Genomic DNA, 27,253 nt, shown 5'->3' with positions numbered 1-27,253 from the left:
TGAAAATTAGTAAAAACAACCATAATAATAATGAAATCATGATAGTAGAGGGCCAGCAGATCGAAAGAGTAAAAAAGTACACTTACCTAGGAACACTTATAACAGAATAATAAACTACACTGCCGAAATCAAAGTCAGAATCACGTTCTAATTTTATGAAAATGAAAAAGGTCCTATGTAACAAAGATTTAACATTAGCTCTTAAAGTACGCCTAACAAAACGTTATGTATACAATGTACTATACTATGGAGTGGAATCATAGACGTTAAATGTAGAGACAATGAGACGACTTAACGCCTTTGAACTGTGGATCTATAAAAGAATTATGAGGGTTTCGTGGGTAGATAGAGTTACGAAAAACGAAGACTGAGAAGAATAGGTAAAGAGAAGGAAGTTGAACTTACAATTAAAGAAATAAAACTACAGTATCTCGGAGATGTGATGCGGGGCGAGAAGTATGGCATCCTGCGACTCATAATGCAAGGAAATATAGATGGCAGAAGAAACATCGGAAGAAGACGAATGTCATGGCTAAAGAACCTGAGAGTATGGTTTGGATGCAGCTGAAAACAACTATTTAGTGCTACTGCCTCAAAAATTAAAATAGCTATGATGAGTGCCAACCTCCGTAGCGAAAATGGCGCCTGAAGAAGAAGAAGAAGATTTGCTGTTATAACCATGCATTTAGTCTTTTTTGGGGAAATTAACATGTTAAATTTTCTAGCGGTTATATTAAATTTGTGCAGCATCCTTTGTAAATCATCTCCACTTTGAGAAATTAGTATTGCGTAGTCTGCATAGCAGATTATTTTAGGTTGTTTTTCTCCCATTTGGTATCCTTTTTTTGTTCTTATTTTTTATTATTTCATCCATATAATAATCGCGATAGAAAGAATTCGACAAACTACCATGCACTGAAAAAAGGGTTTGGTATGACCTTTGTCAACAAATATACATTTGGAAAAGGGCGACTACGAACTCCCCCACGCTACCTAGATTTTAATGGGTTCAGTTTTATAGTAGGATTAAAAGCGACTACGAACTACCCCACGCTACCTAGGTACTTAGATAATATTTTTGTGAACATATTATAGTTTTTATTTTACTTTATTTTATTCAAGAAGGCACCCAATTCCCAAAGCATGAGCGAAAATTGTAAATAATTAAACAATGAAACTACAACAATATAATCGAATAAAGTTTATTTATAAATCTACATGAAGTTGTGATTTATAAAAACATTGGTTAAATTTCGAGTGAAATGATTCACATGCGTTTGTAGTAAATATAAGAGATGATGAATTTGAAGCCCACATGTAAGGTGGAAATACTGAATCTTCCGTTAAATTATTATCAACTAGGTAATCACAAAATTGCAAAACTCTGTCATCTTCTGCCATTATTAAAAATTTCATCAGAAATAAAGTCGCCAACATCATTTGGATCTAAGTAAGGAATGCCGAAAAACAATTTTAAATATTTTCCACTAACAGTTTGATTTTTATATGCCGAGGACAAACCTTAATTTTGAATTTTTCGGTACCAATTTTGTGTTAAAATAAAATTTGCAACAAAAAAATAATAATGTCGGGCAACACTAACTTGGCTGAATTTTGAATTGCTATTTCAAAATCAGAAATTATTCGCTTCGGTTTGAAATTTAAATTCAAATCTGTACATATTGTTATTAATGTATCAAAAGTATAGGTCTGGATCCCGCGTATGAAAAAAAAGTTGATTAATAGCAAGCTGAAAATTTGTTAATAGCTTAAGGGTGCCTAGTCGGACAAACTTTGATATATGGGAACACTGGAACAGGGGAAGTTTTAATTGTGGAACAGGTTAAAAATTTGGAACGGTCAGACCACGAAAATGGCACATGTATTTTGTCCGACAGAACAGACTTAAACTCTCCGAACAGAGATTAAACTCTCATGCAAAAATCAGACTGCTATTTATCACCAAATGGGCGTTTTAATGAGTGGAACATGTAGAATATGTCAAATGACAGGAATTATGACAGGTGATAAATAACAGTCTGATTTTTGCATGAGAGTTTAATCTCTCTTCGGAGAGTTTAAGTCTATTCTGTCGGACAAAATAAATGTGCCGTTTTCGTGGTCTGACCGTTCCAAATTTTTAACCTGTTCCACAATTAAAACTGCCCCTGTTCCAGTATTCTCATATATCAAAGTTTATCCGACTAGACACCCTTAAGCTATTAACAAATTTTCAGCTTGCTATTAATCAACTTTTTTTTCATACGCGGGATCCAGACCTAGTACTTTTGTACGATTGCTGTGATTTATTTGGTAACAAAAAAATACTAGAGGAACATAAAAACCACTTTTGTAGCCATGTATAGTAAATATCTGACAAAAATATTTAGAACAGTACTGAAAAGTTTCATCTACATACAAAGAATCTACATTACACAAAAAGTAAAGACTTATGAAACAACTAAAAATTGCGGAATAATTTTTCGTAGATAATAAAAAGTTTTCACCTGTATTTGTTTTTAAATTTAAGTTCACTAACACTTGTACAACTTCTTCCTGTGGCTTGGGCAATGATGGTGTTGATTTTCGTCTTGCAGCATAGATATTTCTTCGAACGCAATTAATGTCTTTCGTCGTCAGCGGTAAATTGCTGAAATTTTCCTTCCTCAATTCCTTGTGAACAATTTTTAAAGGTCTTTCACATATTATCTTCTACAGCTTTCCTCTTTGTAGAATTACTAAAAATTTGCCGGTCAACGTGGATATCTGGAGGATGATTATACTCCACCGATGCTTTTTCAAGAATAACGTAATTTTCATCACCTTCCTTTGTGTACACTTTTTGTTGACACCCTTTTTTGATGCATCGCCATCTAACTTTTCCATCTTTGAAGACACGGGCCTTTAAATATTTATATTCATTAATTATTAATAAAAGTTCTACCCTTTGACTAAACATAGTCGTTGGATTCGCCATTTAAAAGTTAAACACTAACGGACAAAACCGGACACTATACCGTAATACTTGCAACTGAAGTGAATAACTGAAAATATTTATATTCTTACTTTCAACTATAATCAAATTTGGAATTTCTGGGGCAGCAGGTACTTGGGATTAATGGGCCCCGGTAGTCCGTGGGGCAGTTAGATAACGCCGTTGGAAAATGTACCGATAAATACAAATACCTGGAAATCTGGATTTCAGAAAAAAAAGAAAAAAGGAAAGAAAAAGAGTCAAAAATAAAAATAAAGGCCAGGAGAGAAATAGAAATAAATGCGTTCTAAAACAAGGAAAACAATTCTCTGCAACAAAGGCTTTAGACTAGAACTATGAGTAAGAGCTTCGAGATGCTACGTGTTCTCATTACTGCAATATGGACTTGAAAGTTGGACAATGAAGCAAAAGTACATAAATAAGTTAAAGTCATTTGAAATGTGATGTCATAGAAGGATGCTCAGAATAGAATCACAAATAGCTCATAAAAACACGAAATAATAACACAATAAAAATAAGAAAATTACAATATCTGGAACACGTAACAAAGAGAGAGCGATATAAAATGCTAAGACTAATAATAGAAGGAAATATATAGGTAAGGAAAGAATAGAAGGAAGGATTATAGGAAGAAGTAGACTATCATGCTTGAAAAAGATAAGGGACAGGTTAAAATACAGTTCCGTGGTAGGGATGGGAAAAACCAACCGGTTATAACCTAAAACCGGTTTTTTTACTTCGTAATAACCGGTTTTGCCGGTTGTTGTTTTTGTCACGGTTATAACCGGTTTTTTCTGTTTAATGCAATAACCAGTGAAAAACCGGATAAGTTACCTTAAATAATAAAACCTTAATAGTTACCGGACAATAAAAAATAATGAATTCCGAGGGAAAATACTGTTTGTTTAAATTCATCAATAAAAATTTTGATTTGATTGTTTATATTCGTTATCGGCTCTCACATTCACTGAAATATGTTTAAGAAATGTGATTAGCTAAACTAGCTACTTTGATGAACTTGAGAATAAGCATGTTTGATGAATTGGGATCCTATTAACAACAGATTTTAAAAGATATTAGTATCAATATCAATCAGCTGTGTGCTATGCAGAATGTGCAGTCATAGCTATAATAAATGCTTTACTTACACAAACGAGCACGTGGAATCACTTAAAAAATTAAAAAAATAAAATAGTTTTGTATATCTTGTACAAAATATGATCTTTTTCGGATATACAACAAATTTGCAAAACATTTAGGACAATAATATATCCAGTTCAGAATTTTAACAATGGTTCAGTATTTGTTTTTACTAGTTTTACTACTTTAGTCCTGTCGCCAGGGGGGGTACAACGGCCTCGTTAATTCAGATGGACTTACCCAAGTTTTTTTTATGTATTTTGACCCGTAGAACACGAATTTTTTGGGTAACAGTTGATCCGGATGTCGATAAGATTGTTATAGACCAAGAACTTGAGGAATCAAATAACAGCGATTTTTGGCAAAACAAAACAATATTTTGTATTTTTTGGGTCATTTTAAGCAAAAAATATTTCTACAAGTTTTTTAGTAGGATGCACAGTTTTCGAGATAAACGCGGTTGAACTTTCAAAAAATCGAAAAACTGCAATTTTTAAACCCGAATAACTTTTGATTAAAAAATAAAATAGCAATTCTGCTTAGCGCCTTTGAAAGTTCAAGTCAAATTATGTCGGTTTTGATTATTTGCATTGCTAAAAATTTATTGTGTTATTGTTAAACAAAGCTACAAACAACTAGTGCGTGAGTGATGTTTCTATGATTTCTCATTTAAAATCGAACGAGTAGGTAGAATAGGTACTAGTGCAATCAAGACTATTTCTACGTTACATGCGTTAAAACACATGTAAAAGCACGGGAAACCCTACGTGTTTATAGCTTTGTTAAACAATAAAAAAATAAATTTTTACCAATGGAAATAATCAAAACCGATATAATTTGACTTAAACTTTTAAATGCGGTAAGCAGACTTGCTATTTTATTTTTTAATCAAAAGTTATTCGGGTTCAAAAATTGCAATTTTTCGATTTTTTTAAAGTTCAACCGCGTTTATCTCGAAAACTGTGCATCCTACGAAAAAACTTGTAGAAATATTTTTTACTTAAAATGGCCCAAAAAATACAAAATAGTGTTTTGTTTTGCCAAAAATCGCTGTTATTTGATTCCTCAAGTTCTTGGTCTATAACAATCTTATCGACATCCGGATCAACTGTTACCCAAAAAATTCGTGTTCTACGGGTCAAAATACATAAAAAAAACTTGAGTAAGTCCATCTGAATTAACGAGGCCGTTGTACCCCCCCTGGCGACAGGACTACTTTTGATGTCACATTTTTGTTTTTATAATTTGTATACATATATACACGTTATAGTCTTACTTATTTCATAATTACGTTTAAAGTCTTATAAATAAGTACCGAATTTCACTACTTTTGTATTTTTCAATTATTTGGTATTATGTATTTGGACCCGAAACTTTCATTGGGTTGCATTATTATTATAAAGGGTGTAACAAAAAGGTAGGTCATAGATTAAATCACATATTCTGGTACAAAAATAGATCGATTTAACCTAATTTACCTTGGTACAAATGTGCACTTAAAAAAATTACAGCTCTTTGAAGTTACCAAATGAAAATTGATATTTTCCAATATATCAAAATCTGTGAGATTTTATATTGAAAATATACATTATGGAATATCACAACCTAAAGTGCAATGTAAATGTGACGCCGTAACTTATTGGATACTGAATATTGATTCAAAAAACCGAAAACCGGTTTTTGGAGTAACCGCTTTTTTTGACCGGTTATAACCGCCAGGTTAAACCGTAAGTTAAAAAAACCGGTTTAACCGAAAACCGGTGTTTTGTCAACCACCGCCATCCCTATTCCATAAAACCCTTTAGAGCAGCGAAGATCGATTAAAGGTAGTGATGATATTAAACCTCCGATTGGGAGACAGCAGTCTTTCAGGGAGAAGGAAAAATAAGCTGGTTTGAAGAGATGTTCACACAGTTAACTGGAACTTGCTTGTGAAACTGGTCTCTGGCGTCTTTTATATTATATTTATCCAAATCTGTGAACTTTTTTTAAATATAATCTTTTGTAATAGTAGAATGGGCTTTTCTTTATTTTATTGAAAACAGCATCAACCACTTTGGGTTATTAGCTGTACTATCATTGATACATGATTACTTAAATCTAATTAGCATGGGCTTTGCTGATTTATTTAGTCTTCTTAATGTGTGTTCTAGAGTAATTTAGTCATCGTACGGCAGTTGAGACGAGATAATATTATCATCTTTATTTCACTCGTGAACACAGATAGTTGCAAGCAAATATGTTTTAATAATTTAAACTACATACAGGGTCTATCGATATACAGGATGTAACAAAAATACAGGTCTTAAATTAAAATACGTATTCTAGGACCAAAAATAGTTTGAATGAACATAACTTACTTTAGTACAAATATGCACATAAAAAAAGTTACAGCACTTTAAAGTTACAAAATGAAAATAGATTTTCTCGAATATATTGATAACTAATGGAGATTTTTTATTGAAAATAGACATGTGGCATTTTTATGGCAGGAACAACTTAAAGAAAAATTATACTTAAATTTGTGCACCCTCTAAAAATTTTATGTGGTTTTGTTTCCTTAAACCCCCCCAAACTTTTGTGTACGTACCAATTAAATTACTGTTGTGACACCATTAGTTAAATTCAATATTTCCAAAACTTTTTTGCCTCTTAGTGTTTTTTAGATAAGGCAGTTTCTATTAAGATGCGGCTTCTTTTTTAATATAATTACATAAAAAATTTATGGAGGTTTTGTGCCTATAAACCCCCCAAATGTTTGTGTACGTTCCAATTAAACTATTACTGCGGTATCGTTAGTTGAAGACAGTGTTTTTAAAACTTTTTTGCCTCTGTGTTTTTTTCGATAAGGCACCTCTTATCGAGATGTGGCTTCTTTTTTAATATGGTTCAAAATATACCTAAAAATTTAAATCATAAACAAATTATCATATTATTACAGTCTCCATAATCGTACTTAATCATACAGGTACAAATATGTGGTTGACTTCACAAATATTCAAAATATCTACTGACTTTTCGAAAAAGTACTGAGAGGCAAAAAAGTTTTTAAAACATTGTGTTTAACTGATGGTACTACAATGATTATTTCATTCATAGGAGATTCTGACCAATAGAAAGCTACAGAAATCTGAATTAAATCGATAATTTTTGATAATCTCCCGTCGTTAAGTATATTACGTCAGATGCCCTTCGTTGCTACGAAAAAATACATTGAGTGGCATTAATGACAATTAATGTTTTAAAAATTATAAAAGTGATGACTTTCAATCGTCAAATATTTATAAAAACTGTGTGTTTAATGGTACTTACATAAATAAATTACAATCAAATTTTGATTTTGAACAGTTTTATTCATGAAATAATCGCAACAAATTGTACTCGACCTCTGAAATTAATATAGAATTTTTGCTCTCGTGACACTTTGACATAATTTAAACTGTCAAAGTGTCACTCGGGAAAAATTCAATAATTTCAGAGCTCTTGTGCAATTACTACTGACTATTTCACTAGACTGTTTTTAACTGATAAAACGTCATAGCAACGCATCGTTTCCTACTGACAAAACTGCTTAAGAGGATCGGTACGTATTTTCGGCTGCAATGCTATTCAAATGGGGATTCATTTTTTTCGAATCCTGAGAAAACTAATAAGTATTTTTTAAAAATTTAAACGCAGAATGAAAGATTACGTTATTAGCGAGGGCCAAAAGTCCCTGAGAACATCTATAATGTTTATTTTAATAAGTTACAGGGGTGAAAAACTAAGAGAAAATTTAGTGTGATTTTTAATTTCAAATACCTCATTCAAAATAAACTTTTTATTTATTATAAGGGACTTTCGGCCCTCGGTAATAATTTAGTCTTTCATTATGCGTTTAAATTTTTCAAAAATATTTATTGGTTTTTTCAGGATTTGAAAAAAATGAACACAATGCCGTGGTAATATTTTCCAAATCTATCTTTGTCTTACAACGCACTCAGCCGAATATAATATTGTCAGCATATAATATGTCAGGCAGACACTGACAATCAGTGACAATTTTAAATATTTGACATTGCATCGGGAATATTTTAAGTTATTGATTAAATATTATTGATATATAGTGTATTTGATAAATAATTGATTTAAGACGAGAACTTAATAAAAAGTTATTTATTATGTATTATTTGTGGAAGATCCAAGCAGAGAATACATCAGGATAATAATATATTCTGTGATCCAAGTATTTTGTTGTTAAAGATGTTCAAAATTGTAACCGTTCCATAATAACAATATATTATTAAAAAATCACTTTTCCTCTTTTCTCGATTGAGTATTAGTTTTTGTTGTACAAATAAATTTTTACAATCACTGAATACATAGTTATTGAAAAAAATTATCACATTTATTAACTGAATTAATAATTTGCAATTATAAAAATAACAGTTATCCAAGAACATTCAAAAGCCATCTCTTTAAATTAATGATGACATTTTCAAGTAGAATGACATTCTAGTAAAGTTTACATATCCATACCAGTGTGAATTTTACTACACGTAATTTGCCGTGTAAAGACAGAAAAAGTAGGGATACACGTAAAATATTTGCGAATTATGTACCCATAGCCTTAACGACGTGAAATATCAGCGACAAAATTATGACAGATAATAAGTAAAGATAAATAAATAAATAAAGAAATAAAGATTATATTTCGTTGATATGGTGCATTAATTGTCTCGTGAAATAGTCTTGTCGAATATCATTCGAGAGAAATTATTTCTGGCAAAATTTTCTCCTGGTTTCATTCAAGTTCGTTGCCTTTTGGTAATTTTCGCTTATGCAATTTTGATAAAATCACTCGACTGACGTCTCGCGATTTAAGTCAAAATTTAATTCGCGAAAATTGCCAGGCAACAAACTTTAATACCAGTCGAAAATATTGCCGGCAAAATTTTCTCTCTTGTGATATTATATACGATTATTTCATTCATAGGAAATTCTGACCAATAGAAAGCTACAGAAATCTGAATTAAATCGATAATTTTTGATAATCTCCCGTCGTTAAGTTTATTACGTCAGATGCCCTTCGTTGCTACGAAAAAATACATTCAGTGACATTAATGACAATTAATGTTTTAAAAATTATAAAAGTGATGACTTTCAATCGTCAAATATTTATAAAAACTGTGTGTTTAATGGTACTTACATAATTTAAACTGTCAAAGTGTCACTCGGGAAAAATTCAATAATTTCAGAGCTCTTGTGCAATTGCTACTGATAATGTAATGACAATGTACAATGTACAATGTAATGACAAAAGTACAAACTACAATGAGTAATAAAATTTATTAGACCTTTACGGTTATATTTTGTTTCAATATAATTTTGATAATTTAAAGTTAAACTAGCAAATTTACTTCTAAATATTTATAGTCAGATTAACTTGCCAATTTACTCGAAGAGTAAGTATTTTTTGATAAATTAATAAAATAAGTCTTATTTGACGCTAGTAAAATGGAGAAATGTCAGTTTAATGGTCGAATAACGTTAATCATAGAATAAACTACTATTTGTCGTTGGTGAAACTGGCCCTTATTAGTGTTATGTATACAGTGAGCACGTAAAGGTTGGAATAAATTCATTTTCTCGTGAATGGACGATTTTGGAAAAAATCCCAAAACAGATCAATTTTTATTTTAAAATTACGACTTACTGGCGTATATATCATACTAGTTACGTCACCCATCTGGGCGTGATGGCGTCATCGATGATTATTTTAAATAAGAAAAGGGGTCATGTGATAGCTCATTTGAAAGGTAATTCAATTCTCTATTCAGTAATATAAACATTAACATAATTGTTTATACAGGGTGTCCAAAATTTTTTTTTTGAATTAAATTTATTTACATAAAAAGAAGAATGTGTGTAATTTATTTAATTCAAAATACATTTTACTGCTAGCAGAAAACAGGAAGAAATGTTTATTTGGCAAATAAATATTGTTTTTTGCTTAAATTCAATATTAAAGCCGCCACCCACCAGCCTCGTGACAGTTTGAACATTTAATTTAAACGAAAAGCAATGAATATTTTTCTAATAAAGATTTTGTTCAGTTTGCTGAGAGCAGTAAAATGTATTTTAAACTAAATAAATTACATACATTCTTCTTTTTATGTCAATAAATTTAATCCAAACAAATTTTTTTGACACCCTGTACAAATAATTATGCTAATGTATATATTACTGAATAGAGAATTGAATTACCTTTCAAATGAGCTATCACACGACCCCTATTCTCATTTAAAAAAGTCATCTATGACGTCATCACGCCCAGATGGGTGACGTCACTAGTATGATATATATGCCAAAAAGTCGCAATTTAAAAATAAAAATTGACCTGTTTCGGGATTTTTTTCCAAAATCATCCATTCTCGAGAAAATGAATTTATTCGAACCTTTACGTGCTCACTGTATAATAATTGATAAAAATTGTAATAAATATAATATAAAATTTATATAAAAAATTCAAAAGTTTGTAAGGAAACATTGACAATACTTTTGCATAATTATTTATTACTAATAAATGCATTTTTTGTTCACTTTTTTTAAACCAATTTGAAAATTTAGCATATGCTTTTTCATTTGACACCTGTAAAACGGTTCTATCATCATTTTTTTCTGACTTATGTTATTGCAAAAAAAAGAATGTGTGTGTACTTTGTACGCACGTAAGAAGTTATACTTCTATTATATGATTATATGATTATAAACGAAATTAATATACTTTTTATTTATATTTTATTTATATATTAAATTAATTTATACTTACTACTTCTCAAACATTTTTATTAAAACAGTGCCAAAAAACACATTAAAAAAGCCACAAATGATTTCTGAACATTACTTGTCGGAAAATTTTTTAACTAAATACGTATTTTCTGAAAATAAAATTATATAATAAATATACTTACAATCATAAAATGTATAAAAAAAATAAAAAAATAAAAGTTTCTATTGGGATTCGAACCAACTTACCACGCGGCTGGTATTTGCGTTGTATTGGGATTCACCCGCATTAAAACTTCGCCACAGAGACAGCTTGTCATTATGTGCGAAGATCGTCTAACTAAACAGATTAACCTTTTGACATTTTTAACTTATGTAAATCAAATTATTTTGATTTTGAATTGAAATGATTTAGAATTGAAAAAATACAACAAAACATAGAGTAAGAAGACAATATATTAGGTGAATATTGATAGAAATTTTGATGGTAATCAAATTATGTAAATAAAAGTATTACATATTACTTATGTATTTTGGTAGGTTCAAGGTAGGTATCGGAGCCCGTATAACGACTAATAAATTTCGCTATCACTTGCGTCGTGCAAAGTGGCTATGTTCAAATATCATAACAAAATTTGATCAACTATTTATAAAACACTTACCAGTGAAAGATTCTTTAGCTTTGAATAAGCGAGATCTGCGGCACTCATACTAGGCACAGTTTGATGAGCTTTCACATTGGCATGCAACAATCATCTCTTCTATGTAAATAAGTCCAAAAATATAATATTAAAACTATTTAAAAAGGCAGTATAACCATTAACTAACTTTTTGTTTGTTGTTTCTCTTCCTACAAATTTTAAAACGCAACAAGCATACATTATAAGCAAACCATGCACAGTCCCACAGCTGTGCCACAGCTGCCATATTGGTTAATTTTTGTCATGTCATTTGAACATCCAATCAGAACAAAATTATAATGCGCATGCGCCCGGTTTTCCCATATAAAATTTCACCGCCATTACGCCCGTAAAGAAGTATAACTTCAAAAAGCTCTATGGGATAAACAATTTAAATAAAATTTAAACAATTAAATGAGTTGCTTTGAAATTTTTGTCACATATTAAGCAACAAAGAACCCTCATTTGACAAAAATTCCAAAGCTGTGCACTATTGTTTACAATAGTTATTTTTTTGCAATTATATTAACAATAAATGAGTATATCAAACTTTGTAATACGCCATTTTTAAGCTTTTTCCATGCTCTCGAAGATGTGTGTACTAAAAAAACCATAAGTTTCACTGTTTTCCATTTATTTGAAAAAAAGGAAAAGGCCGTTTTTTACAACCTATTGCTTATAAATAAAAATTGCCGCCAGATCCTACGCAGAAAATAGTTCCAATTTGTTCTTATAGGTACTACCTGTCGAAAAGACGCTATGTAACATAATGTAAATCGAATTATAAATTCAACCATTGTTTAGTTCTGGGGCTATTTAGCAAATATTCAAGTAAGTAATCATAACCACATTTTTTCACTTTCAAAATTTCAACCATCTTTTAATTTTAATAGTGGGATTACTTATTTTATTGTAGATTCACTGATGATGGACCGATAGGTCTGAAAACGTTCTGAATTGAACACATTTTATTCAATCCATTGGGATTTTTAAATTATAATAAATATACCAATTACATAGAAGTGGTTTTTACTTCATGCTAGAGTTTTTTAAAATATTTGTTCTTATTTTCAAAACTATAAAATCAATATATATCTGTAATTATTTAATCTTAATTAAAAATATAAAAAAAAAACAAAATAAAGAGATAAAAAGCTCAAATAAAGTTTATGCTTGCCTCGAAGAACATTAATTTTAGCGTACACCAATATTAAAACTATGTAATGTTACTACATATTTACAAAAACCAAAAGAAAAACAAGTTAACAATTTGAATAAAATTTAAACAATTAAATGAATCGCTTTGAAATTTTTGTCACATATTAAGCTCCAAAGAACCGTCGTTTGACAAAAATTTCAAAGCTGTGCACTAATTTTTACAATAGTTATTGCATAAATAATTTTTTTGAAATTTCGACCTTTCTTCGCAATTATATTAACAATAAATGAGAATATCAAACTTTGTAATACGCCATTTTTAAGCTTTTTCCATGCTCTCGAAGATGTGTGTACTAAAAACACCAAAAGTATGACTGTTTTCCATTTAATTGAAAAAAAAAGAAGAAAAAAAAAAGGATGTTTTTGACACTGTGTGATTTATAAATAAAAATGGCCGCCAGCTCCTACGCAGGAAATAGTTACAATTTGTTCTTATAGGTATTACCTGTCGAAAAAACGCTTCAGTACCCTGGCTGTTGAAGTGTCATGGAGAAAACCTTATTACCTGGACTATATAAACTGTCTGGATAATTGGTGTTTACAAAAGCCATCTAATTAAGTAAAAAAATAATAGACTTAAAATTTTGATCCTTAAATTTTTTCGAAAGCTTGTCTAGTTTAGCCAAAACTTTTCAGTAATGCTCCACAGTTTTCAGACACACTAATACTGCCTTTTAAATTGTTAAGAAGAAGTTTTTGTCAATTAAAAAAATTATTATAATTAATAAAAAAATTGTCTGGCTAACTGGTGTTTATCAAAGCCAAATAATTAAGAAAAAAAAATATTAGACTTAAAAATTTTGATTGTTAAAATTTTTTGTCTATTCTAGTCTAAACTTTTCAGTGATTGATAAATGTCATTCATTAGACTTAATAAAATATAATTAACCAACATCAAATTCAGATTAAAGAAATAATCAATTTTGTTTCGAGCACGGCACGATTGCACGATCCATTAACTTACCGTTCTCAAAACAAAGATTAGATAATCTGCAACATGTGTCAACTAACTCAAACTTTCACACGAAACGCGCGAACGACTGCGACGTATGAGGATACTTTCAGGAAGATTCCCTGAATGAGTCCGACAGCAGGAGTGGCGGGAGATTACTGAATTGTTGAAAGTTTTGTCTGGCGTGAAGCGCCGAATTGGAGGAAGAAGTTGCGCGCATGGAGTTTGGCTTTTGCCAGATTGATATCACAGAAGATGATTTGGAAACCAAATTCTTGTGTCAGGTAATGGTGTGGAAGTAATAATCATAAATTGAACACTACATAACTTTTTGTTTTGAAGCCACACTATTTTAACTTTCCATAAAATTTTTATATTCGTAAATGTAAAAGTTTTTCAGGAAACGCGTCATCCGAAAATATTATTTTTACTGGGAACATGCCACAATTTTAATTTAATTCTTTTATTAAAGTTTATTTACTACATGCAATCTTATATAATATAAAAATCAATTGCTGTTCGTGTGTCTCGATAAAACTCGAGAATGGCTGGACCGATTTGGCCAATTTTGATGTTGAATTATTTGTAGAAGTTCAGGGAAGGTATATTCGGTTTTATGTACTCATTTTAGTAGCCACCAAAATTTTTACATCTATATGTATAAAATGCTCTTTTCACAGTGTTTGTTGCCATACTCCTCCGAAACGGTTTGACCGATTTTTATGAAATTTTACGCCTATATTCGGCAGGACTGAGAATACGTTGTTATCTATTCTTCATGCCCGTACGTTACAAAGGGGGGTTGCCCCTTGATATTTTTTTTAATTTTTTCGGATAATTTTTTTTCTTAATTTTATATGATGTAGAACAAAAAGATAAATACAACTCTAATTTTTCACTTTTCTATCGCTAACCGTTATTTTTTAATAGCTATCTGTATCTCTTGATCTTATATATAAAAATCAATTGCAATTCTTGTGTCTCGCTAATACTCGAGAATGGCTGGACCGGTTTCGCTAATTTTGATGTTGAATTATTTATAGAAGTTCAGGGAAGGTTTATGCGGTTTTATAATATAGTCATTTTAGTAGCCACCAAAATTTTTACATCCATACAGAAAAGACGAGAAAATTTCGGATCATACACGATACATGTATTTGGGCTCAACTCTGCTCTAGGTTGTTGATCAACAAAAGGTTTTCAAATAATTATATTATAATTCATCATACAATAGTTCATCGGGCTACTGGATTCTGAACTCATTCAAAAACAAGTCAAAATTTAACTCCACCCAAATAGTTGCTACGACTCCGCCCATCACGTATAAAAATTAGAAGTCGCACCTGTGGCGAAAACTAGACTAACCTCTAACCTGACTAACGTGTCAAAACTGCTTTTGCACCTCCGCACAGTCCAAGGATTATAACCGAACCGACTACAAGCACAAGCCAATTGCAGATCCTAGCTTTCTACGCATACGCGGTACGAATGGACTACGAATTATGGATATGTACTTAAAACATATTTTATAATTTCACCTAAAATACACCAAAGTTTTAATAATTTTTTTCTACAATCACTTGATAAAGAAGACTTTTTCGCTTGTCAATGGCAACGAAAAGTTGACGTTTAGTGAGTACCGTCACTTTATCGCTCTAGTGCGCTAAAGTTTGAAAAACGCGCGTCGTTCTTAGCAACCATACCACCATACAATACAAACAAATTGAAAATTCATACTCATAAAGGCGCGTTGTCCGTAGCAACCATAAATCCATACAATACAAACAAATTGAATATTCAAACTCATAAAGTTAATGATTTAAAAATAGTTTCATTTTATTAAATGATTGTAGAAAAAATGTTGTATGTATTAGAAGCATAAACTGACATTATTGCTTTCGAGAAATTAACACGCTCCGCTACACGTCGCGTTGTAACTACTTATTACTCTCAAGCAAATGTATCACTTTTCGCTCTTAATACATAAATAACTATTATAGGGTGTCCCAAAAGTAGCGGCACGGTCGAAACTTGGCGAAATAAACATCGTATCGAAAATCCGAAAAATACGTGTTGAATAATTTTCACAAATTTATCCAATGACAGTAAACACGACCCCCCACTCCACCTCCTAGAGGTGGGGTTGTGGTAACTTTAAAATCTTAAATGGAAACCCCCAGTTTTTATTGCAGATTTGAATTTCTTACATAAAAGTAAGTAACTTTTATTCAAGACACTTTTTTGGACTGTGGATAGGTGGCGCTATAATTGGAAAAAACAATTTATTCTGATACCATAGGTAAAATAAAGAAATTGGTCTAATATCTCGAGAAATACACTTCCAAATGACAATTCAAAAACACGTGTTTTATATTTTTCAAAAACTTATCGAATGAGACCAACCACGACCCCCCACTCCACACCCTGGAGGTGGGGTGGGGGTAACTCTAAAATCTAAAATAGGAACCCCCATTTTTATTGCAGCTTTGGATTCCTCATGAAACAATAAGTAACATTTATTCGAAACATTTTTTAGAATTGTTGGTAGATGACGCTAATAAATCGTATTTTTATAGCGCATCTATCAACAATAATTCTAAAAAATGTTTCGAATAAATGTTGCTTAGTTTTTCATGACGAATCCAAATCTGGAATAAAAAATAGGGGTTCCTATTTAAGATTTTAAAGTTACCCCCCCCCCTCTATCTTCAGGGGATGGGGTATACGGTCATCTTTGGTGTTATTCGATAGGTTAATAAAAAATATTAAATATGAATTGTTTGATATTAAACCGTTTCTATAATTTACCTATGTTATCACGATAAATATTTTTTCCCGATTTTTGCGCCATCTATCCAAAATTCGGAAAAATGTCTCGAATAAAAGTTGCTTACTTTTACGTACGGAATTAAAATCTGCAATAAAAACTGGGGGTTTCTTTAAGATTTTAAAGTTACCCCCACCCCACTTCTAGGGTGTGGAGTGGGGGATCGTGTTTAATGTCATTGGATAGATTTTTGAAAATGATTGAACACGTATTTTTCAGAATTTATAGAATTATTAAAATTTTGATGTATTTTAGGTGAAATTACCTATATGTTTTAAGTACATATCAATAAACTTATACTAATCCATACTTACCTCGTATGCGTAGAAAGCAAGAGGTTATACAATCGGCTTGTGCTTGTATTCAGTTTGGTTATAATCCTTGGGGCTGTGCGGACATGCAAGTTTCGTTAGTTTTCTTTCTTCTAGTTCCTTCCTTTTCTAAACAGTCAGACGGTTACTTTGGGCAGTGTTGCCAATCGCATTTCTCTAGATAATATTTCTCTCAAACAAGGTATAATAACGTTTAACCATAAAATATTTAGAGGAAAGAAAGGAAATAACTACAAATAACCATAAGTTTATTTTTGTTATTAGTCTGTTTTAGTAGATTGGTAGTTACACTGAAACATATAGGCAAATATCTGATTATTTTTACTGATTACAACTCTCAAACAGATCCGCAAATCGGATTATTATACGCCGCTTGGCAACATTGACTTTGGGCGGCGTTATGGGCTGTGGCCCTCTGAAAAGAAGACAGAGAGTTGAACGATATTTTATACAATGTGTATTAACCTGGTATGGATATCTGTGTGTCGAAGTTTTATATTGGTCCACTATTTTAAATGCAGTTCAACTCAATGCAATGTTCCGAAATTTTCTTGTTTATTCTGTATGTATAAAATGCTCTTATCACAGTGTTTGTTGCCATACTCCTCTGAAACGGTTTGACCGATTTTTATGAAATTTTACGCCTATATTCGGCAGGACTGAGAATAGGTTGTTATCTATTTTTCATACCCGTACGTCACAAAGGGGGTTGCCGATGACGCCATAACTCTCTTAATAATGACGTCAAAAATACGAAATTAAGTAGGTAGTGTTACTCTTCGCCGATTTTACCAATTTTTATACTCTATATTACTTTATTGCGAAGGTAAGTAAATACTTTAGCTTCCTAACTAAAAAAAAAGATATAATAAGAAAGCAAAATCGAAGAAAACCAAATATTTATTCTTATTTACAAAACTATAAAATCAATATATATATATATCTGTAATTATTTAATCTTAATTAAAAATATAAAAATAAACAAAAAAAGAGATAAAAATCTCAAATGAAGTTTATGCTTGCCTCGAAGAACATTCCTTTTAGCGTACACCAATATTAAAACTATGTAATAATATGTTACTATTTACAAAAACCAAAAGAAAAACAAGTTAACAATTTGGATAAAATTTAAACAATTAAATGAATCGCTTTGAAATTCTTGTCACCTATTAAGCACCAAAGAACCCTCATTTGACAAAAATTTCAAAGCTGTGCACTAATTTTTGCAATAGTTATTGCAAAATTAATTTATTTGAAACTTCGGACTTCTTTTGCAATTATATTAACAATAAATGAGTATATCAAACTTTGTAATACGTCATTTTTAAGCTTTTTCCATGGTCTCAAAGATGTGTGTACTAAAAAAACCATAAGTTTGACTGTTTTCCATTTATTTGAAAAAAAAAGAAAAGGCCGTTTTTTGACACTATATGGTTTATAAATAAAAATGGCCTCCAGATCCTACGCAGGAAATAGTTACAATTTATTGTTATAGGCATTACCTGTCGAAAAACCGCTTCAGTACCCTAGCTGTTGAAGTGTCATGGAAAAGACCTTACTACCCTGGACTATATAAACTGTAGGGCTAATTGGTGTTTACAAAAGCCATCTAATTAAGTAAAAAAACAATAAACTTTAAATTTTGATTCTTAAATTTTTTCGAAAGCTTGTCTATTGTAGCCAAAACTTTTCAGTTGTGCTCCACAGTTTTCAGAAACACTAATACTTTAAGCCTTGTAAATTGTTAATAAGAAGTTTTTGTCAATTAAAAAAAAAATATTATAATTAATAAAAAAATTGTCTGGCTAATTATTGGTACTTACCAAAGCCAAATCAATAAGTAAAAAAAATATTACACTAAAAAATTTTGATCCTTAAAATTTTTTGTCTATTCTAGTCTGAAGTTTTCAGTGATTGATTAATGCCATTCATTAGACAAAAATATAATTAACCAACATCAAATTCAGATTAAAGAAATAATCAATTTTGTCGGCGGGTGTATTTTCCTCACCAAAATAATTTTTTGCCTGCGTTTGGAAGGGTATGTCATAATCCCACAGGTATTTTTCTCACCAAAACCAAAATGGTTTTTTCAGGTAGATTTTACTAAAAAGTATTCAAGGAAATTATTTATCTACTATAAAATTACAGTAGTTACCTATAATAATAATTAGTTAATTGATTATAGTATTTTATTTTTAGTCACAATTGGAATTTTGACAAAAATGGCTTGTTTAATAGAAAGTAATCGCGGTAAACCTTTACTGGTATTTGAAAATTTTATTTTTTATAAAATGAAAGTTTTAAGAAGTAAAAAAGTGTTCTGGAGGTGTAATAAAACAACTTGTAGTGCGAAATGTTTTACTATTGGTGCAAATTTTACAATATCTCGAAGTGGCCTACAACATAATCATGAACCAGATCGTCAGAAAATATATCTAAAAATTGTTTCTAACTCTTGTAAACGTAAATTCGAAGAGAATCTAACTGAAAAACCAGCAAAAATTATACGCCAAGAGCTTGCAGGTAATTTGACTGAAACAATTACTACGATTGATGTCAGTTACATAAGAAAATATATTTATATATTTATCGACGAAAAATTATGCATGGTCAACCTCGTTCCAATATTAATGAGGATCAAGAATTTGTGAAGAGCTGTGCTCAAAAAACATCCAAGGGGGAAAATTTTCTCTTTATAAACTGTGTCAAAAGTAAGATAATTGCATTTAGTTGTGAAACAAATATAAGACTTTTAGCCACATTGAATTTTATACAGAGAGGGTAAAAATTATGAAATAAATTAATTTTCTCTATAATGGACGATTTTGGCAAAAAATTCCGAAACAGGTCGATATTTATTTTTAAATTAAAATGTTGTGGCATATATTTCATACTAGTCACGTTTGGTAGCTCATTTGAAAGGTAAAATATTTCTCTATTCAATAATATAAACATTAACATCATTATTTATACAGGGTGACCAAAAAAATAATTTTTGAATTTAATTAATTGACGCAGAAAGAAGAATGTAGGTATGTACTTTATTTAACTCAAAATGCATTGTACTGCTGTCAGAGTAGCAAGTAGAAAAAAATGTTTATTTTACAAATAAACATTTCTTTTCACTTAAATTAAATCTCACACAACCTATCATTTACCTTTTGGCAGTTCGATCCTTTAATTTAAGCGGAAAGCAATGTTTATTTGGCAAATAAATATTTTTTCTATTCTGTGGCAACAATATAAAATATTTTGAATCAAATAAATTAAATACATTCTTCTTTTTGTGTCAATTAATTTAATCCAAGAATAATTTTTTGGCCACCCTGTACAAATAAATATGTTAATGTTTATATTACTGAATAGAGAATTAAACACCCTTTCAAATGAGCTACCACACGACCCCTATTCCCATTTAAAAAAATTATCGACTACGTGATCACGTTCAGATGGATGACGTCACTAGTATGAAATATAGGCCAAAAAATTGTAATTTAAAAATAACAATCGAGCTGTTTCGGCATTTTTCTCCAAAATCGTCCATTTTAGAGAAGATTAATTTATTTCATAATTTTGCCCCTCTCGTATGTATGGCACATTTCTTACTGTTCCGCATATTATTTGCAATTATTCACTAGTCTTGGGTTAAGTAATGGGCATTATGTATATGGGCATTATATCTTTATTATACTCTTTACTGCGAAACAAAAAACAGAAACTTACAACAATTTATTACATTCAACAGATATTAACATAAATGAATGATTTTTTCATCTATTATTATAATTTTTTCATATTTGCTTTTTCTACCTTTTTCTAACTTTTTTAGTAATATCTCATAAAATCTCATCGCTGCACAAATAATCATAACTTTATATTACTATAAAATTTTAGCAAATTTTTAACTAATTACTATTGTTCAATTTAATTTCAATATCTCTAACAAATCAAATTAAAACATTTTCACAATCACACCACAACTAATACACAACTGACCAATTCTGGTTTAGGAAAATTGCACAACCAATCTTACATCTATTAGTTCTTGAACATCCAGAACAACATCTAATAATCCCAACTAAATTAAAATATACACTATTAATTAAAAATATAAAAATAACATCACTTTATATATAACTAACAATTTTTTTTTAATTTTTTTGGTTTCACGGTTTAATGTCGTGTTTCCTTACCCTCCCTCAAATGCATTACATTCAAATCTGTCCCTCTACCATCTCTCCCTTTAGCATAATATAGAGAAAAAGTATGATATTGAATACTACTATATTCTTCCCTTATACCGGAAAGTAAGTGTATATTTTATACTTATACTTAACATACTTTTGTTGCCACTACATTTGAATGCGTGCATGTATGTGAGTGTGAGGGTTGTAAACCATATTTACGTACATGTTAGTATTTATATGTTAGTCTGGGCTGATTATCGGAGAATAGGCTATTTTTGGGAAAAGTTATTTACCGGCAATTTTATTGCTGGAATCGAATTATAAGATCCTATATATTAATAATATAGGTATGCAAAGTCCTCAGATAGTGTGCTACTTTTTTTATAAACAAAATGGCGCCCGAAAATCGTGTTTTTTTCAATTATTGCTCTAGAACTCCGAAGATTTTAACTTTACAACAAAAACACTCTAATAAAAATTCACCGCGATTAAATTCTGCATAGAGACGTGTTATTCCCGATCTGCTCCGACGAAAATTTTCCTCGGAAAATGCGGGTTTTCCCAACAAAATGTTTAACTTTCAAATAAAGTTTTAGATAAGTAATTATTTACCAATAATTAAATAATTTGGTGACTTAAAAGCCTTCTTGGTTTAGATTATAGTTCCAGAAGCTGGTGAAAATTAAACGAATATTTTAGCAACAATTCAATTGTTAATTAATAATTTACGGTCGCAATAATAACCAAAATAATTATGATACACTTATCAAACTTTGAAATCTTATAAAAATGAGATGCCTATTTAACATTTTGTTGACAAAATATAAATTTTTTATTTTTTTGCATAATCGTTAAATGTTTAAAAAAATAGTTATAAACAAATTAACGTTTCTCAGAAAGTTTTTATTATATTATAATTTTAAAAAATAGCTAAAATGCGCATTTCAAATATCTCGAAAATAAATGCTTTAAAACTTTTTTGCAACCATTTGCAAAAAAGTTATGAAACAGCAAAATAAACATACGATTACTACGGTGTTAATATTTTTTTTAATTCTTTCAAAGCGTAGAAGTGAGTTTAAAGTACAAGCTAATTATTTATAAAACAATATCGATTATCAACTTAATGGTTATATTTTAATTAAAGATTATAAATATATTTTTTTGTAATTTACACGCGCGAAAGTAGAATAATACAGTACCGTAGCTATCCGCCCACATACACAACTCACGCGAGTTTAAGCGTGTCAGTCGCTTCGAGTGAACATTTTATCTCCGGCTCTGTATCAAGCCTACTTTCGCGCTAAAAATTACAAAAAAAAAGTATTTTTAATCTTTGATTAAAATATAACCATTGCACTAATTTTTGACATTCTTTGTGAGTAATTAGATTGTGCCATAGACTCACTTTTAAGCTTTGAAACAATTAAAACAAATTATAAACAATGGAGATATCGTATATTTATTTGGCTGTTTCCTAACTTTCTTGCAAATGGTTGGAAAATTTTTTTAAAGCATTCATTTTCAAGACCTATGAAATACGCATTTTAAGTATTTTTTAAAATTAGAATATAATAAACAATTTCTAAGAAATGTTAATTTGTTTATAACAATTTTTTTTAAACATTTAAAGATTATGCAAAAAAATGAAAAATGTATATTTTGTCGACAAAATATTAAATAGGCATCACACCTTTATAATATTTGTAACTTTGATCAATGTCTCATGATTATTTTGGTTGTTATTGCGACTGTAAATTGTTAATTAACAATTGAATTGTTGCTAAAATATTCGTTTCATTTTAACCGGCTTCTGAATTTATAATCTATACCAAGAAAGCTTTTATTTCACTAAGCTATATAATTATTGATAAATATTTACTGGACCAAAAAATTTATTTGAAAATTCGAGATTTTGTTGGGAAAACCCACATTTTCCGAGGAAAATTTTCGTCGTAGCAAATCAGGAAAAACGTGCCTCTATGTAGAATTAAATTGGGGTGAATTTTTATTTGAGTATTTTTGGTGTAAAGTTAAAATCTTTGGAGTTATAGAGCAATAATTGAAAAAAATACGATTTGTCGGCGCCATTTTGTTTATAAAAAAAGTAGCACACTATCTGTGGACTTTGCATACCTATATTAATAATACATAGGATCTTTTAATTCGATTAAAGCAATAAAATTGCTGGTAAATAACCTTTCTTTGTACTTTACTAATCAGACCAACGTATTATAACTATTTTTTTTTCAAATTTTAAAGATTATGCAAAAAAAAGAAAAATTTATATTTTGTCGATAAAATATTAAACAAGCATTTCGTCTTTATAATCTTTATAAGTTTGATCAATCTATCATGATTATTTTGGTTAATATTGCGATCGTAAATTGTTAATTAACAATTCAATTGTTGCTAAAATATTCGTTTAATTTTCACCGGCTTCTGGAATTACAATCTACACCAAGAAGTCTTTGATATCACTAAGTTATTTAATTATTGATTAATAATTACTTACCTAAAACTTTATTTGAAAATTATAGTTTTTGGTAGGAATACCCGCATTTTCCGAGGAAAATTTTCGTCGGAGCAAATCGTGAAAAACATATGTCTATGCAGAATTTAATTGCGGTCAATTTTTATTTGGGTGTTTTTGTTGTAAAGTTAAAATCTTCGGAGTTATAGAGCAATAATTGAAAAAAATACGATTTGTCGGCGCCATTTTGTTTATAAAAAAAGTAGCACACTATCTGCGGACTTTGCATACCTATATTATTAATATATAGGATCTTATAATTTGACTCCAGCAATAAAATTGCTGGTAAATAACTTTTCCATGAATTTTGCTAATTAGCCCAGAGTATGTATGCATAAATATATATACTTTAATATTGGCTTGATCATTACCCTTTGATTTCAACCAGACCACTTAACTAACTCTGGTTTTTTGTTATTTGTAGCATTTAATTTTGCTTTTACCGTGACCTGAAGATGCTGTGAATATTGTAGACAGCGAAACCGGTCGTCAGTTGTAAAATAAATTGTTTGTGAGAACTTCTCTCTTTTCTTTACTACAATAGTATGGACTCACACATGCTACCCATTCATTTTTTGAACAATTTTTTTATTTATTAAAATCAGAAATTTTTAAAGCTCTCAAAATTGAGTTTGGGGGCGTTCCAGTATTACGTAACGCAATTTTTGAAGATTTTTGACCCCGCCCTTCTCCCTATGTAACGCACCGTAATGGGGCGTTGACCTATTACGTAATGCAATTTTTGAAGATTTTTGATCGCCCCTCCCCCCAATCAATCCTAGTAAAATTTTTGTAGATTTTGAAAGGGCTATACATAATGCAATCATTCAAATGTGTCCGAACACTGAAATACATGGTTTTGTAGATTTCACCTACACCAAGCTTGGTATAGAAAAATTCAGTCTCTTGATTTAACATCAGAATATACAAAATGATACTGAAGTAGGTAAGTGGCTCAAACAGACTTTTAGCCTTACATATTATATATAAAACCAGAAGACGTATCAGATTGTTTTGTGTTTGATTTAATGTCATGCAAACCAAAAAATGAAATTTTAGATAATATTTATGTTGATTATTTAGTTGAAACTTATATAGACGGAAATACTATATTCTCCCCATATTTGTGAGCAGATGCAAATTCTTCTGTTATTCGTACTACGAATGCTTGCGAATATTTTTAGTCGCATTTTAATTTATCGTTTTATAATACGCATCCATCCATATACATCTTCTTAGAATAAATTAAAGAATTTCAGATATACAGGGTGTCCAGATACTCTACCGACAAACGAAGACAGGAGATGATTCCTGAGATGATTTTAAGATATTTTAAGCCAATTCACCTAGTCCGAAAATGCTTCCTAAAGGAGCTAGAGCTCTTTGAAGATGGCGTCTTGTAAGTAGTTTTTCTTAAATAACTCCAGAACGCTTCTATTCAGAAAAACGAAAATTGGTACACATATTTATCTTCCAGAGATAAATCGACTTCATGCATTGCGAATTTCTAGTACCGGTCATAGGCGTCCGTTTTGGGTAGGGCAACAATTATTTTATCGCATAACTTTTTTATCTTTAATGTTTAAGCATTTTGACTGTGGATTATTAAATTGTGAGACATTCTACAACTAAAAGGTACTCTTGTTTTAGGTCGATAGGATATACTGTTTTCTAGAAAAATCTTTTTGAAAATTTTTCTTTTTTTATATTTCCAAAAAAAAAATTAAAAAAAACTATTTAGAAATCTGAAAACTGGCACGTTTATTTATATTTCAGAGATGCATCGATTTCATTAACTGCGAATTTCTAGTACGGGTCACATGCGTCCGTTTTGGTTAGGTCAACGGTTATTTTATCGCATAACATTTTTGTCTTTCATTTTCAAGCATTTTTGACTCTAGATTATTAAGTTATAAGGTATTCTAGTGCTAAAAGTTACTCTTGCTTTAAGTTGATAAAATACACCGTTTTTTTTTTAATTTTTTTCAATTTTTATTCAAATTCAAAAAACGAAAAATTTTCAATTCGATTTTTCTAAAAAACCGTGTGTCCTACGAACTTAAACCAAGAGTACATTTTAGTACTAGAATACCTCACAATTTAATAATCCAGTGTCAAAAATGCTTAGAAGTTAAAGACAAAAAAGTTATGTGATAAAATAACCATTGCCCTACCCAAAACGGACGCCTATGATCGGTACCAGAAATTGGCAATGAACGGAATCGATTTATCTCTGAAAGGTAAATATACATACCGATTTTCGTTTTTCTAAATTGAAGCTTTCTGGAGTTATTTAAGAAAAACTAATTACAAGAAGCCATCTTCAAAGAGCCCTAGCTCCTTTAAGAACCATTTTCGGACTAAGCGAATTGAGCTAAATTGTCATAAAATTATCTGAAGAATCTCCTGTCTTCATTTGTCGGTAGAGTTCCTGGACACCCTGTATACGTATGTTAAAATTTAAAGTTTGCATATTGCTAAACCTATCAAAGATAAAGAAGTTAAACTGAAATTGAAAAATAAATGTAGAAAATTTATTAATATCAGCCTAATCTAATGAAATGGATTTTGTAAAGTGTGTCTCTTAGTATAATAGTAAATATTAAATAATAATTTATACATTTTGCTTATTATCTATAAATCTATATTATAAACTATTATTATAATGTAAGGAATTTAATGTCTTTCATTCGGATTTTGGATGATTTCATAATAATCATTCTTAAATTACATCTATATTTTTATTTTATTACCTGAGTGAGTTGGTGAGGAAAATACCTACCAGATTAATAGGAACCCTTAAATTTGGTGAGGAAAATACCTGTCGGATTATATGTTTTTACTGGTTGGTGAGGAATTTACCTCCGCCCAATTTTGTTTCGAGCACGATCCATTAACTTACCGTTCTCAATGCAAAGATAAGATAATCAGCAACATGTGTCAACTAACTCAAACTTTCACACGATTACGCGCGAGCGACGGCGACGTATGGGATACTTTCAGGAGGATTCCCTGAATGAATCCGACAGCAGGAGTGGCGGGAGATTACTGAATTGTTGAAAAGTTTTGTCTGGCGTGAAGCGCCGAATTTGAGGAAGAAGTTGCGCGCATGGAGTTTGGCTTTTGCCAGATTGATATCACAGAAGATGATTTGGAAACCAAATTCTTGTGAAAGGTAATGGTGTGGAAGTAATAACATAAATTGAACACTACATAACTTTTTATTTTGAAGCCACACTTTTTTAAATTTCCATAAAATTTTTATATACCTAAACAAGTTTTTCAAGAAACGCGTCATCCGAAAATATTATTTTTACTGGGAATATGCCACAATTGTACTTTAATTTTTTTATCAAAATTTATTTGCTACATGCAGTCAATAGATAAAAATTATAAGCCTGTTTTTTGTTATGGTAGGGGAGTCCAAGCGGGGATTTTTGCAGTTACTCGAGCTCGTCAGATTATTACATGGGGAGAAACCTTGTACCCTAAAAATGTACCTCTACCATATATTAGCTCTTAATGCAGGGGAGTTCGTTAAGGGGGGGGGACGAAAAAATATATATCCTTAGAAAAACTCAAAATCATCAGATTAAGATAAGGTAAGTTAAGTGCATG

The 27,253-nt window shown here is 30.3% G+C and overlaps 1 protein-coding gene across 5 annotated transcripts in view; it reads right to left on the bottom strand.

Moving 5' to 3' along the window:
- LOC114333678 (G-protein coupled receptor dmsr-1) overlaps positions 1-26,666 on the bottom strand; it is a 1,080,003-nt gene extending 1,053,337 nt beyond the window's left edge. For 3 of the 5 annotated variants that reach the window (XM_050649886.1, XM_050649884.1, XM_050649887.1), the window contains exon 1: positions 13,766-13,889. The gene's annotated coding sequence lies outside the window, so the exon portion shown is untranslated. Of the gene's footprint in view, positions 1-13,765; positions 13,890-26,537 lie in introns of those variants that run through there. The other 2 variants (XM_050649885.1, XM_050649888.1) reach the window with 1 other exon arrangement.
- Between the last annotated feature and the right edge of the window lie 587 nt (positions 26,667-27,253).

Source organism: Diabrotica virgifera, chromosome 4 (genome assembly GCF_917563875.1).
Source record: "Diabrotica virgifera virgifera chromosome 4, PGI_DIABVI_V3a".
Taxonomy (NCBI): domain Eukaryota; kingdom Metazoa; phylum Arthropoda; class Insecta; order Coleoptera; family Chrysomelidae; genus Diabrotica; species Diabrotica virgifera.
The sequence above is the reverse complement of the archived record's forward strand: the minus strand, read 5'-3'. Positions and strand labels throughout refer to the sequence as shown.